We start from the raw sequence: 14,163 nt of genomic DNA on the forward strand, positions 1-14,163 counted from the left end.
CCTGTGGAGTAGGTGATACAAACTCCCTTACCACTCTGTCATTTGTTAGCACATGCCAGTGTCGGCGGAGTATCCCATCAATCTCTCTGTTTTGATCATTGTACCGAGTGATTAAGCGCGTATAACTACTAGAGATGTCCTTATTTTTCTTAGTCAAAAGAGTGGTGCGATCTGACATCTTCGCTCGTTTGTAGGCCTTTTTCAACCAACGGTCCTTATAGCCTCTTTCTTTAAAGCGAGAACGCAGCGATTTTGCCTCCTTCTCAAAGGTGGCTTCATCACTGCAATTTCGGCGTGCCCTCAAATATTGGCCCGTAGGGATCCCACGGATCGTATGGATAGGATGTGCACTACTAGCATGGAGGTACGCATTGGAAGCGGTCGGTTTGCGATACAGATTGGTTGATAGGGAGCCATCCGACCCGACACTGATCATGAGATCCAAGAAAGACAGAGAGTGCGCATTATAATCCATTGTAAATTTCAAGTTCCAACTATTGTGATTCAGTGTAGCCACAAAATCATTCAATAGGTCAATGCCACCTGTCCAAAACAGGAGCACGTCGTCTATGTACCTGTGCCACGACACAATGTGGCACAGGTACATGACGAGGGCATCACTGCCAAAAAGGTGGCGCTCCCAATCCCCCAGGTACAGGTTTGCCAGCGAAGGGGCACAAGTGGTCCCCATCGCGGCCCCCTGCACCTGGAGGTAGTGAACGCCATCAAACACAAACACATTGTTCTGCAGAATGAATGTCAAGAGATCAAGAATAAAGTGGTTGTGGGGCATCTCCCCAATTTCCATCTCTGAAAGGAATTTGCCTACAGCCTCGACCCCCCTCTCCTGTGGGATGCTGGAGTAGAGGGCCTCCACGTCAAGGGTCACCAGCAAAGAACCGACGGGTAACTGCAGCCCCTCAAGAATGCCCAAAAGGTGCAATGTATCACGGACATATGAGGGTAATCGATGGACATGTGGTTGCAAGTGCTTATCCACATATACACTTATGCGTTCAGTTAGTGACCCATTGCCAGAGACAATGGGTCGTCCAGGTGGTCTGTTAAGATTCTTATGCACCTTAGGTAGGGCGTAAAATGTAGGCGTGGTTGGATTCTCCACTTTAAGAGTGGATCCGACCTCTGCCGTAATGACTCCCCGACCAATGGCGGTGTCAATGAGGTCAAACAGCATGCGCTGATTGGTGATGACCCTGGACGCGGAGACCCTCCGATACCACTCCCTGTTACTGAGGATCTTATGGCACATGAACACGTATTGCTCCACCCTCATGACAACCACATTCCCTCCCTTATCCGAGGGTTTAATGATGATTTGTTTATTTTCACGCAACTCAGAGAGTGCGTGATTTTCCTCATCAGACAAATTAGGAGTTTGACTCTTTGCTATCCATAGATTTCGAATGTCCCTTTCAACAAGTGAGACAAACGTATGGACGCTAGGGCATAGGGAGAAGGGAGGGAATGAGGCGGACCTGGGCCTGAATTGTTGGTTAATCTGTTCGCTCACAGTTCTATTGGGAAAAATAAGGACATCTCTAGTAGTTATACGCGCTTAATCACTCGGTACAATGATCAAAACAGAGAGATTGATGGGATACTCCGCCGACACTGGCATGTGCTAACAAATGACAGAGTGGTAAGGGAGTTTGTATCACCTACTCCACAGGTGACCTTTAGACGAAGCAAAACCCTGCGAAATTATGTTACATCAAGTCACTTCTGGGGCAAAAGCGGCCCCCGGAAGCACTGTACAGTCACGGGTACTTATAGCTGTGGGGGGTGCGTCTATTGTCGCTATCTACAAATAGGGAAGATTATAACATTGCCCAATGGGCGACAGTGGAAATTAAAACATTTTGTCAACTGTAACACTGTGGGCGTGATCTACCTCATGTATTGCAGATGTGGAAGTTTTTACGTCGGCAAAACATCTAGGGCCTTTAAGGAAAGGATTAAAGATCATGTGGGGGATGTTGCAAATTGCAACTTCAAATCCCCCATTTCTAGACACGTCCATTTTGAACATAGAGGGGATCCCAGTTTTATTAGATTTATAGGCCTAGATAGGGTCCATGTTCACCCTAGAGGTGGCGACATTGACAAAGCCCTCTTACAGCTTGAGTCCCGTTGGATTTTCGATCTTAAAGCAACTGAACCTAAGGGTTTAAATGATAGTATTAACTATCGGGTTTTTTTACCCAATTAGTTTTTCTGGGGAATTCTGGCCAGGGTTCCTGGAGCTTTTTGTTGGGTCTTTTGCTCTGCAAAAAATTTTTTCCCCCCCTTGGTTCTATCTTGGCCCCCCTTTTCTGGTTGCATGTTTAGTAACTCCTAGGAGGTCCTATATATACATTTTCAGGCCCCCTATCCCCCCCTGCTGAATGCTTCTCTCGTCCTATATGTAGCAAATTATTGTAGGAGGCCATTTATATATACACATGAGTGATATGTATACACCCATGTTAGTACCGCTTTACTACTGTTGCGGGGATGGGTCTCTCTCCATCTCCCTCTCATTAATTGATACTCGTATATGTTATGGACTATGGTACATTTAAGTACATCTATATGTCCAGGTCCATGACGTTATTAATATTTTTTCAGAAATTTTGTGATAGTATTATTAATTTTGTTTTTTGTTTCTCACTACTAGTTTCAATTTAATATTCACACATTGCTGTTTATTTATATAGAAGGTGCTCTGTGTGCTGCTGCGCTGTCCGCCTCGGCTCACTGTCCTGTCCCTCCATCCTTCCATCTGGCGGCCTCTTGTGACGTCATCCACCCGGCGCCGTCGGGCGCCGCTGTGTGAGACGCATGTGTTGGAACGCACTGCGCTCCATCTGCTGGCCATATACACGCCCACAAGTTTGGTGGGCGTGTGAGGATGATGTCTGTGACTGGGGGTGGGTCGGGGGGCGGGCCGCGCAGCCGCATTCAGCATTTATGGACGCCATTATGGCGTCCATGTAGATTCCACGCTGTCTGCCTTTGAAAAGGCCGCTAGATGCGGCGAAACATGTCAGGCTTCTCCTGACAGCGTTCTTTTTACTCCCACATCCCCTCCAGCCTGCACCTCCTTGGTCCCATGGACTTTGCATATACAGGCCACTCAAGCCAGCCGATTGTCAGCACAAGGGAAGCTCAACATGTACCTGGATTGCCACATGAACTTTGCTTCTGAAGTATGGTAACTATGAGGTGGACACCATTCTAAGCACACACACGCTTGCCTGGCTGCACATGCCCTGCGATTGGGGGACTGTTAACTGCATCTGCCACACATGCCTTGCTTTCACCTGTGAGATTTCTCAGCTTTGCTTCACCTATGTATAGGTTGCAACTGGAGGACTGTCTGTCTACAGGGATTACTGCCTATCACTAGGCTACATCATTGGCTATGTTTACTGTTTGCCATTTCTTTGCTTAGATGCTGTTCATCTGCTTCAAGCTTCAGTGTGTGGTCTTGTGCTTACGTGTGCTTTTCTGGATGCTGCTGCTCAACTTGCTCCCTTGTGTCCTTTACATGCTTCAGGAATATCATCCATGAGCTGTGCTTGTAAATGCTGGCTATGAATTGCTCATTACAGGCCGGGGCTGAATCTCTGGCCGTTTCATTTATATGAGTGGCACTATTACCAAATCTCCATGGTGCAGGTTATTACAAAATATGTACATATCATTTACGGGGGACTGCAGCCCCTGAGATGTTACGGGGTTTGTGAGGAGTAATTTTTATGGGGGTGTTTTGAATTTTTATGGGATATTTGTATTGTATATATACATTTTTCATGCTGGTTGACATTGTTTGATATATGAATAAAGTTTCTGTCCTTTTCATGCACCCAAGAGCCAATTCTCATTTCTATTTTCGTTTTCCTTTTAATTACCTGGGGTCTGGGAGGTCAGCAGAAGGGTCTGGGGTCATTGTTGGAGACAGGTGGACGTGTGGAGACCATCCGTGGATACAGAGACTGCAGTTGGGACCATGGATCCAGGCATTTTTTACTCGTAAACCTGGGAATTCTCTCTGTTGTTCGCCTCCTTCAGACATATCAGACATGTTGCTGGCAAAAAGAGCTCCAGCATGAAATCGCTGCTGCCCCACTCTTCGCTGGGCCCATGTGGTCCCCATCCAAAATGCATAGGAAGTGGGGTAGAACGTCCGGTTTTTGTAGCCAGTGTGTTGTGCGCTCTCCGGCTCTCATTGCTTTGTATTGGCCGGATGGTGCAGTCCGGCTCCGCTCCGGATACGGCTGCCGGAGGAGCCGGACCAAAAAATAGCGCATGTTGGAACGGACGCCGGAGTCCGGATCCGGTCCGGCTCCGGTCCGGCAGAACGGACGCATGTGAACGGACGCATAGGCTTTCATTGCCATGCCGTGCGTCCGTTCCGTCCGTTCTGAAAGCGGTCCGGCTCCGGCACGGCGATTCCGGACGGCCACCGCTAATGTGAACCGGGCCTAAATGTAAAATATTTTATATTTGTCATGATGCAGCTGAAAAAAGGCAGCTATTTATAATTATAATTTAGAAAATAGATTTTATTTCTGAAATCTTGTATTTTTAGTTTGGGTCCACTTTATTACCCCCTTTCCCACCAGAAATCTTTACCTTTTTTTTGAATAGATCATCAGGAGGGCCTGTGTGGCTGATATTGTGGTGAAACCCCTCCCACAGTGTGATGTCAAGACCATGGTCCTGACAGCTTGCTGTCTGTGAATCTTGTTGCATCGTAGGAAAGAACGGCTTTTTCCAACTGCCAAGCATGCAGTCTTTACGGCCTGGTGCACACCGAGCGTTTTCCAAACCGCTTCCGCCTGTGCAAACGCTTGGCTAATGTATTTCAATGGGATGGTGCACACCAGTGGTTTGAGGTTTTTAGCAAACCGCAAATGTGGCTCCTGCTGCACTTTTGCGGTAGCATTTCTGCCTCAATGTAAAGTATAGCAAAAGCTCAAACCGCTCTGGAAAACGCTAGATCAGAGCGGTTTTTCAGGCGTTTTTGTTACAGAAGCTGTTCAGTAAGGCCCTATTCACACTTGCGGTTCGAGTCCGCAAGTGTCCGGGGGTCCGGGTCCGGTGGCCGCAAAGAGACCGCACGGGTCTCTGCGGTGGCCACGAGGCGGCACAAGTTGAGGATCCGGAATGTTTCAGTTCCGGCTACAATAAAGTAGCCGGAACTAGATACATTGCAGTGCCAGAAAGGCACTGCAAGCATGGAGGATACCGGCGTGTAGTCCGGGCCCCCCAAGTGGCATAGGACCGGTGCTGGAAGCATCCGGTCCTATTGCCAGTGTGATGAGAAACATCCGTTTCCCATTGCACAGCATGGCCGCATACGAAGGGTCAGGATCCGGTCCGCAGCCGCACCAGGATGGACTGAAAAATAGCGCATGTTGGAAAAAAAGCCGGACCGTCCCGGAGCTGTATTCCCGGATCGGATCCGGACGGCGCACGAGTGTGAATGGATACATTGATTAACAATGTATCCGTTCACCATCCGCTGTGTACGGAGCGTTTCAGGTCCGAGGAAGCCGGACCTGGAACGCTAATGTGAACCGGGCCTTACAGCTTTTACTGTAACAATTTTTGGAATCTGCTTCACAAAAACACTCCAAAAAACGCTAGGCATGTTTAGAAAACATACTAAACATACCTAGAATCGCTCTGAAATCTGCTCCAAAAACCTCTAGCGTTTTGCAGATCTGCTGAAGGTTTTTGGTGTGCACTGGGCCTCCCTCTGTGCATATAACTCTCAGTAGGACCAGTGCACACCAAAACCTCTAGCAGATCTGCAAAATGCTAGCGGTTTTGGGAGCAGATTTCAGAGCGATTCTAGGCATGTTTAGAGCGGATTTCTAAACATACCTAGCGGTTTTGGCTGTGTATTTGTGTAGCAGATTACACAAATTGTTACAGTAAAAGCTATACTGAACAGCTTCTGTAACAAAAACGCCTGGCAAACCGCTCTGAAGTAGCGTTTTTCAGAGCGGTTTGCGTCTTTCCTATCCTTTACATTGAGGCAGAAACGCTTCTGCAAACCGCAAACATGCAGCAGAAGGCACGTTTGCGGTTTGCTACAATCCTCAAACCGCCGGTGTGCACCATCCCATTGAGATACATTAACCGAGCGGTTTGACAGGCGGATGCGGCCAGCGGATTGCATCCAAAACCGCTCGGTGTGCACTGGGCCTAACGAACATTCTGTACAGATCACCTGGCAGAACTAAAGATGTGACCACCAGTGACACATTTCAGAATGTAAATCAGGGAGAGGAAAGATTTTACAATGGGCAAACGCTGGCAAAATTATCTATAAATTAAATATTGTTAAAATAAAATGGTTCATTATGTTATTTTCACTACAGTTCCTGTTAACCTGTAGTCACACTCAGAGACAGCTGAGTCTTATTGTCACATTAAGAAGAAACGTCACAAGAAGCATGTATCTGTTAAAGGCATGTATTTATTATAGTCGCAGGTTCCATCAAGGCTTTGTCATACAAAACGGTAATAATGGCATCATCTCTACATCACATAAAACAGCAGCACTCAGCCATATTCAGAGACTGATGGGACAAGATGGCCACCAAGTGCTGTGATACTGATACAAGCAGAGTATAATGGGCGGGGCCAGGAGGGGGCGCTCTGAGGCGTCAGACGTAAGAGACGTGGCTGGGGCTGGCAGACATGCGGTGACCCAGTGGCCTAATGGATAAGGCATCAGCCTCCGGAGCTGGGGATTGTGGGTTCGAGTCCCATCTGGGTCGCGCGGAGATCCGTTTTGTAAATTAGCAGGGAGACACGAGCGGCGCCTGCCGAGCGAGAAATACCGCGATGTGCGGCCGAGTGTCCCCTCGCGCTGCGGTAATGCTGTGTGCGGCGTGTACAGCGGGCTGTGACGTCACTGCTGCTGCAAACCCAGCTATGATTATTATTATGTTTATGTAACTGATGATGTCAAGTCCCCTCATTTTTGGGGGGGATGTTACTCATTACCCCTAAATGTTATTATAAACAGCATCGATTCTGCTGATGACGTCATTATTACCGCACTAACTAAAGCCTTCCTCTTATCAGTTTCAGTCATTTCTGGTCGAAATCCCCCTCAGGCTTTATCCGTACCTCTCCCTGCCCAAATTGAGGCCTTATTTCACCCCGCATTTACGGAGCAATCTCCTGGGGCAAAAAATGCCGAAAAGTGCAATACCACAGATAGCCGCCAGGTGTCAGTATCGCCATACAGATAATGCATGGAAAGCGCTGCGTCTGGAGGAAACCTGGCAACGGCTCCCCTTAGCAACCAATCAGTCTTCAATAACTTGGAGGAAACAATGCAAATGACTGAGTTCAATTATTACTTATTATTATCTGTTATTTCATTATTATTATTATTAGTAGTATTATCGTCATCATTAAAATGATCAAAAAACAATGATTTAGTTTTAATATTCAAAATAATAGCAATACTGAATTATATTTTTTATCCATTTCATATAATTGTATTTTATTGCTACAGTATTACTCTTGTCATTAATAATAAATTGTTGTTGCTTTTACTATAGTGCTGTTATTATTCCTATTATCCATAATATTTTGCTATTATTTATTTTAAGTATTTATAGACATATTACGCAGCGCTGTACAGAGTATGTCTTGTCACTAACTGTTCCTCAGAGAAGGGTCATAATCTAGTCCCTACCATAGTCATATGTCTATATCGTGTAGTGTGTGTATCATAGTCTAGGGCCAATTTAGGGGGAAGCCAATTAACTTATCTGTATGTTTTTGGGTTGTGGGAGGAAACCGGAGTGCTCGGGGAAACCCACGCAGACACGAGAAGAACATACAAAATCTGCAGTCTTGCAGATGTTGACCTGGATGGGATTCAAAACCAGGAGGCAGCGCGGCAAGGCAGAATCACTAATCACTATGCCACCATGCTGCACCATTATGTTATTAAATTACTTTGATTATTTCTGCACATATGATCATTAGTATTATATTATATTAATGCTGTTAGAATGATTGATTAGCATTATATTAATTTAAAATGAGTGGCATCACAGTTCTGCAGATACAAGTGAAGCCTCATACACATAGGGAGAAGAAATTGTTAAAACGAACACTGAACGACTTATCTTTCAGATGCCGTTTGAAAGTCCAAAGCACTAGCGACAGATAAACGAACAGTCTGCGATGGCGCCCCGGCGGTTTGAACGACCGACATGACAAATCACTAATTGTTCATTGTCATCAGTGTGAACAGAGCTATAAATTATTATTTTACAGGAGTGACATCACCGCTCTCCAGATATACGATTATTTACAGGAGTAACATCACCGCTCTCCAGATGTAAGATCATTTTACAGGAGTGACATCACCATCCTCCAAATGTTGTATATCTTACAGGAGCAGCATCAGGGGAATGTTTTGCTGGTATTTGTGAGGGAGCTGCTCCTCTAGCCCCGCCCCGTAGGACATGGCGTCATCTTTTTCACCTGAACGTCAGCTTCTGCTGGAATTTGTAATTCCCGGCAGGGTCACGTGCACGCAGCGATGCATGCTGGGAGATGTAGTCTGTGGATGTGAGTACAGAACTCACATCCATGGATCCTGGCATACACCACTAGGAATTGCATATTCAGTAGTGGTGCATTGTGGGTATCCACAAATGTTCACTTATAGCTGAATTATTGCAAGTTTCCTTCTGCTTTAAGAAGGTAAATTTCACCGAGCATTGCTTATTAGTAGGAGGGCTTTTCAGTCTCTTTTATCCCCCTATACATTACTAGTGGTTTGGGTCACCCCGAGCTGCTTGGTTACTCTGTTGTACTGGTCCAAGCCCCTATCCCATACAGCCATATCAATCCCTGCCATGTATTGATGAGTACCAAAAGTCTGAAACAGGCTGTCTACATGTGGTTGATGTGGCTGTGTAATATTTAAAGGATACCTGAAGTGACGTGATATGAGATAGACGTGTATGTACAGTGCCTAGCACACAAATAACTATGCTGTGTTCCTTATTTTCCTTTCTCTGCCTGACAGAGTTAAATATCAGGTATGTAAGTGGCTACAGTGTGACCCTCAGACAGGAAGTGACTACAGTGTGACTCTCACTGATAAGAAATTCCAACTATAAAACACTTTCCTTGCAGCAAATGCCTTCTGAGAGCAAGAAAGAGATAAAAAGGGGAAATTCTTATCAGTGAGAGTCACACTGTAGTCACTTCCTGTCTGAGTCAGTACTGAGTCAGCCACTTACATACCTGATATTTAACTTTTCCAGATGGACAAAGAAAAAAAGGAACACAGCCTAGTTATTTGTGTGCTAGGCACTGTACATACACATGTCTATCTCATCATGTCACTAGAGATGGCCCGAACCTCTGATTTTAGGTTTGCGAACCGGTTTGCGAACTTCCGCAAAGGTTCGTAAACTTACAAACTTTTGCGAACCACAATAGACTTCAATGGGGAGGTGAACTTTGAAAACTAGAAACATTTATGATGGCCAGAAAAGTGATGGAAAAGATGTTTCAAGGGGCCTAACACCTGGAGGGGGACATGGCGGAGTGGGATACATGCCAAAAGTCCACGGAAAAAATCAGGATTGGACGCAAAGCTACGTTTTAAGGGCAGAAATCACATTGAATGCTAAATTGCAGGCCTAAAGTGCTTTAAAACATCTTGCATGTGTATACATCAATCAGGTAGTGTAATTAGTTTACTACTTCACACTGACACACCAAACTCACTGTGTAACGCACCGCAAACAGCTGTTTGTGTAGTGACGGCCGTGCTGGACTGGTGCGCACCATGGTGAGAGTGCAGGCGATAGCGGTTTTCAAGCCCATATGGTCGCCAGGCTGAGGTAGCTCAATGACAGAACAACAGTACAGTGAAGTATAGTGACTGTTGGTATTAAATATCACACTGCGTGCACTCACGTAGGTAGGTGGGTGCACTGAACAACAGGTAGGTATATGCAGTGCTGCTGGGTATTACAAATGTGCACCTGTCTCACACACACACACACGTACCGTGAACAGGTGCAATGACTGGTGGTATTAACAATGTGATATAAATACTATATAAATACAATGTGATATAAATACTATATAAATACTTTAATAAATAAATAAAATAAATGTGTGCACTCACGTAGGTAGGTAGGTGTGCTGAACAGTGTACAGGTGCAGTGATTGGGATTACAAATGTGCAGCTGCCTGTCACACACACAGGTAGTCACTGAATGTGCTGGGCCTGGCAGTGGCACAGTAGGAATTACCACCAAGGGGCCAAAGGCCAGCTGCGGCTGACTGACAGGGCTGTATATGCAAGTGGGCCACAAAAAAAAATTAGATCACAAGAACAAGATTAGCTCTCAAAAGAGCTGTTGAGGGGTGCTTTTTGTAGCAATAAGAATCAGCAATGAGCAAGCTAAGAAGCCTACAAGAGCCTAACTAAGCTTTCCCTATGAGAGTCTGACTGCAGCAGCAGCACCTGTCCCTTCACTAATTACTACAGACACACGAGTGAGTGAAAAGCCTGACTCTGCCTGCCTGTTATAAGGGGAAAAACAAAAGTTTGCTTTCCTAAAACAGAAAGAATTTGTGATAATTCAGGTTGGAGTGAGCTTGAGATGTCTCCCAGAGCATCACTGCTGAAATATGCAAATTAACCATTCTACCCTTAGAAGCTAAACACACCTCCAGAACCGCTGGAATGCAATGATGTGTCAGCTTGTTAATTTGTACAGAGCCATAATAATCCAACATGCATACAGACTGGTTCAGATTGTTTGATCCTCATCAGTGCATGGCATGGATTAATTTGGCTCTATGGAGTAGGGCTTGTGACACCGAGAGGTACAGACTAACCAGCAAGCTCATGGTGACCCAGAACTCATTGGAGTGTGTGAGAGGCTACAATGGTCCTAAAAGCCCCCTTACTAAGATGTTAAGAAAAACAAAAGTTTGCTTTCCTAAAACAGAAATAATTTGCGATAATTCAGGTTGGAGTCTTAGTAAGGGGGCTTTTTGGACCATTGTAGTCCCTTACACACTCCAATGAGTTCTGGGTCACCATGAGCTTGCTGGACTTTCCCTGCGGTGGACAGAGAAGGGGAGGGAGGTGGACACACAGAGAAGGGGAGAAGATGGACAGAGAAGGGAGGAGGGACGAGCAGAGAGCAGAAATGTTTGTTTGCACACAATACCCACATGCTGCAATCATATGCTTTACATATATTTCACCTATATGCTCATCTGTATACTTTGCATGCAAACGTTGCACAGTGAAAGAAAGCATTCCCCAAAGCATTCCCAGAAGTGAAGTGCAGCTGTTTAGAGCAGTGCAGGAGGATCATATTGCACAGAAATCACAGTGCCTGCCCTGCCCTAGCCCAGCACGCTGTCTGTAACATTACTGAGCTGTGCCAAAAGTTTCCAATTTGTTCACTGCACAACTACGGAACAGACAGCCTATAATGGGCAGCACATTATAGCCAGTATGTGTGCTCTACACGTATCTGGCAGTGGCACCGATGTCCCCTCTCTCTCATCTACCTGTCCCTGCAAGGCTGGCTCCCCTCCAACAGAGCGATCCATCTCTGCTCTGCTTCCAGGACCCCGCTGCCCGCTGAGAGGGGGGCGTGCCGCTCCTGGCCCCGCCCCCTTTGCAATCCAAATCACTCATTTTGATGTTTCGGATGATTCGACTCGCAAAAGAGATTCGGATCAAAGATCCGAATCGTTCATGATCCGGACAACACTATCCTGTTCGCGTCATCAGGAGCTTACTGCACAGACGCAGTACGAAGTTTTCTTGCACTGCAGTAAGCTCTGATGACGCATGCGGGAGCGAGAGCTTGGCCGCGCAACCGCAGTGTAATCACTCGCATGATTACGTGGGGAACGACGGCGGGGAACGGTGCATCGGGAGAGGACGGCGTGGGACATTACCACTGCAGGGGGTAATAGAAGCCCCAGGTAAGTGTCAGCTTGTTTTACTTTTTGACTAACACAGAACTCCTTTAAGGAGAAGTGCTTTATATAAACAGGTGAAGATAGGGCAAACAAAAGTGGAACAATAACAAGCAAACATTATACACTTAACTAACTAAGCACAATCCCTGGTACAGCAAGACTCCTGGTATCCGGCACCAGCCAAAAAAGAGCAAACTCCCCCCCCCCCCCCCCTTCTTCCTATCTTGTAGCTCCTAGCGGCTTCCAGATGTCCTCCGTGTACAGCTACTGGCAAGTCAATCGACCTGTGTCAGGTCATGTGGCACACCGAGAGCCCCAAAGCACTGCCCCTATTATCCCCTCAGGCACGTCCTAGTGGACAGTGTCGTGCGCAGCGGGTTACGGGGGGGAGGGGGCTTGGGTCTGGGGTGCGGCGGCATAGCTAGCATAGTTGGCCCAGTATAGGGAGTTTAGTTGCCCCAGTATGGCTAGTATAGCTACCCCGGTATAGGTAGTATAGTGCCCCAGTATAGCTAGCATGGTGCCCCTGTATAGCTAGTATAGTGTCCCAGTATAGCTAGTATAGTCCCAGTATGGGTAGGTAGTGCCCCAGTATAGCTAGTATAGTGCCCAGTATAGCTAGTATAGTGCCCAGTATGGGTAGGGAGTGCCCCAGTATAGCGAGTATAGTGCCCAGTATAGCTAGTATAGTGCCCGGCATGGGTAGGTAGTGCCCCAGTATAGCCGGTATAGTGCCCAGTATAGCTAGTATAGTGCCCAGTATAGCTAGGTAGTGCCCAGTATAGCTAGTATAGTAGCCAGTATAGTTAGGTAGTGCCCAGTATCGCTAGTATAGTGTCCAGTATAACTAGTATAGTGTCCCAGTATAGCTAGTATAGTGCTCCAGTATAGCTAGTATAGTGCCCAGTATAGGTAGTATAGTGCCCAGGTATAGCTAGTATAGTGCCCAGTATAGCTAGTATAGTGCCCAGTATAGGTAGTATAGTGCCCAGGTATAGCTAGTATAGTGCCCAGTATAGCTAGTATAGTGCCCCAGTATAGCTAGTATAGTGCCCAGTATAGGTAGTATAGTGCCCCAGTATAGCTAGTATAGTGCCCAGTATAGCTAGTATAGTGCCCCAGCCCCCAGTATAGCTAGTATAGTGCCCCAGTATAGCTAGTATAGTGCCCAGTATAGCTAGTATAGTGCCCCAGTATAGCTAGTATAGTGCCCAGTATAGCTAGTATAGTGCCCCAGTATATGCCCCAGTATAGCTAGTATAGTGCCCCAGTATAGGTAGTATAGTGCCCAGGTATAGCTAGTATAGTGCCCAGTATAGCTAGTATAGTGGCCCAGTATAGCTAGTATAGTGCCCCAGTATAGCTAGTATAGTGCCCAGTATAGGTAGTATAGTGCCCCAGTATAGCTAGTATAGTGCCCAGTATAGCTAGTATAGTGCCCCAGCCCCCAGTATAGCTAGTATAGTGCCCCAGTATAGCTAGTATAGTGCCCAGTATAGCTAGTATAGTGCCCCAGTATAGCTAGTATAGTGCCCTGTATAGCGACCCAGTATGGGTAGGTAGTGCCCCAGTATAGCCGTCCCCGCCCGTCCCTGCTTTTACCTTAGCCAGTGGCCGCTTCCTTATATTTCCCTCTCCTGCGTGTGTAACTGATTCCCAGCAGCGTGTCTCCTGGCTGGCTGGCTGTGAGGAGGCAGGAAGCAGGGTAGCGGCTTCCTGTATCCGCGATGTGTATTGCCGTTACTATGGGAGCCGCTCTCTCCTGCTTCCTGCCTCCTCACAGACAGCAGCCAGGAGACACGCTGCTGGGAATCAGTTACACACGCAGGAGAGGGGAATATAAGGAAGCGGCCGCCGGCTAAGGTAAAAGCAGCAGCGGCCGCGGGAACAGATGGACGGGGGGGGGGGGGGGGGGGGGGCGCTTGGTAAGAGGAAAGTCTCGCGGCCCAACTGCAAACGTCCCACGGACCAGCAGTGGGCCGCGGATCGGTGCATGGGGACCCCTGCATTACAGGATAGCTAGAATTTTCTCTAAATGTTATATGTTACAGGAGTGACCTCCCTGCTCTGTGTTATGTTACAGGAGTGACCTCCCTGCTCTGTGTTATATGTTACAGGAGGGACATCCCTGCTCAGTGTTAT

General features: G+C 46.8%; 1 non-coding gene across 1 annotated transcript; it reads left to right on the top strand.

Annotated features, from left to right (window-relative positions):
- Nucleotides 1-6,724: 6,724 nt before the first annotated feature.
- Nucleotides 6,725-6,797, top strand: TRNAR-CCG (transfer RNA arginine (anticodon CCG)). The gene has a single exon. It is a non-coding gene; the product is annotated as a tRNA-Arg (tRNA).
- Nucleotides 6,798-14,163: the final 7,366 nt, after the last annotated feature.

Source organism: Hyperolius riggenbachi, chromosome 12 (assembly GCF_040937935.1).
Source record: "Hyperolius riggenbachi isolate aHypRig1 chromosome 12, aHypRig1.pri, whole genome shotgun sequence".
Classification (NCBI taxonomy): Eukaryota; Metazoa; Chordata; class Amphibia; order Anura; family Hyperoliidae; genus Hyperolius; species Hyperolius riggenbachi.